Genomic DNA, 2,048 nt, shown 5'->3' with positions numbered 1-2,048 from the left:
TCAAAATATGTTTTGGTATCTGGTAGGGCTGCTTTCCTCCCTGACAGTTTTTCTTTTTTTTTTTAAATTTTATTTTATTTTTAAATTTTACAATATTGTATTGGTTTTGCCAAATCTGACAGTTTTTCTTTTCCAGAAATTTTCTAGCTATTCTTGCATGTTTATTTTTTGGTATGATCTTTAGTACTACCTTGTTTAGTACCATTAAGAAGCTTGTGTTTTAAATTGGGATCACATTAAATTTATAAATTAACTTAGGGATAACTGCATATTTGTGACTTTGTGTCATTCTATCTATGAAGAGTTTGACAACTCTGAAGTTAGAGAAAACTGTCCTGATAAGAGACCACCCTCATTTCTGACACCACTTGCAAGTTTGGGGGTCCCCAAGGTCACTCTTAGGTTTGACAGTTCACTGGAGAAAGTCAGAGAACTCACTGAAAGCAGTAATACTCATGGCTATGGCTTGTTACAGGGAGAGGACACAGATTGGAACCTACCAAAGAGAGAAGTATATAGGGCAGATCCCCAGGAAGTACCAAACATGGAGCTTCCATTTTTATCTCCCCATGAGGTCAAGATGCATGACTTTGTGTAATTGGTATTGATGTGTGGTAGTACATGTGGAATTCTGTCAACCAGAGAAGCTCTTGTGAGCCTCAGTGTTCAGAGTTTTTAATTGGGGCTTCATTTTATAGGCATGGTTGTCCATGTGGCTGCTCTTTCTCTCCAGCCCCTCTGGGAGTGACTCAAAGCCCCCACCTTAAATCACGTGGTTGATCTTTGTGGTATAGCCAGCCCCAACCCTAAATCACATCATTACATTATCCATGGTGATCCAAGGCCCCTATGCAAAACATACATTCTGTCCTTCCTTCCAGTCCAGTCCATCCCTCTAGTCCAGTCCATCCCTCTGTCCATCCTTTATTTTCTTCCATTCCAGTTTGCCTTTGCTTCTTCCTTCCATTCCTGCCTTCCATTCTAATCCTTCCTTCATTCCTTCCCTCCTTCCTATCTTATCAGTTTTTATCTTTGGTTATTTTAAGGAAATTATCATTTATTCTAATCTATAGTTTATGTTTATCAGGATTGGGTATTGAATTCTGTTTCAATATTTTTGTATCAGCATTTCTTATATTAGTTATATTCATATAAGTTTTTTCTTTAGGTCTGTTTAATGGTGATTTATGTTAATGAATATTCTAATATTGAACTATCATCGTATGGCTGGAATAAATCTTAATTGGTCACGATGTATTATTGTCTTAATGTGGATCTATTGTTTGCTTATGCAGCTGACTTTTGAACAACGTGGGTTTGAACTGTTCGGGTCCATTTACATGTGGATTTTTTCAATAGTGAGTACTACAGTACTACACAGTCCTGTGGACTTGGTTGAATCCACAAATGTGGAAGAACCTCTGATATGGAGGGCCAATATAAGTTATACAGGGATTAACCCTCAGTTGTTCAAGGATCAACTGTATTTTATTTAGGATTTTTACACTGTTGTTCATAAGTGAGATTAGTCTGCATTTTTCTATTTTGTACAATCTTAAATGAGTTTGTGTGTCAATTTTATATTCAATTCATGTAAGAATTTGGAAGCTTTTCAGTTTTCTATGCTTATGAAGAATTAGAGCAGTTAGTCTTCTCATGTCTTTTGTGAGCGTAAGTCCTATTCTGTGCATGTATGTGGCTTTCTACCTTTCCCTGTATGTGGGTATTTTTGAATATCCTAACTTGCCACAGAATCTCAGGCCTTAGGCAGTCTGTTGTCTGTCTGGACTGTAATCTTTGGCCCCAGGCATCTGTGGGTTGTTAGTTTGCCCTGCAGTCTTTTAGAGCAATGCCTACTGCTTTTTGGCCTGAGTTCTGAATTAGGCGAAACAGAGAAGAACACCTCACATCAGTCTTTCTGGTTAAGGCTCTGAGTTTTCACTGCTGAGGGCCCAGGGTTCAATGCTATGGCCTGGAACTAAGATCCTGGAAGCCACATCAGTTCAGTTGAGTCGCTCAGTCGTGTCCGACTCTTTGTGACCGCATGA

Source organism: Bison bison, unplaced genomic scaffold (genome assembly GCF_000754665.1).
Source record: "Bison bison bison isolate TAMUID 2011002044 unplaced genomic scaffold, Bison_UMD1.0 scf7180017851875, whole genome shotgun sequence".
Lineage (NCBI taxonomy): Eukaryota > Metazoa > Chordata > Mammalia > Artiodactyla > Bovidae > Bison > Bison bison.
Note: the sequence above shows the minus strand (reverse complement) of the source record.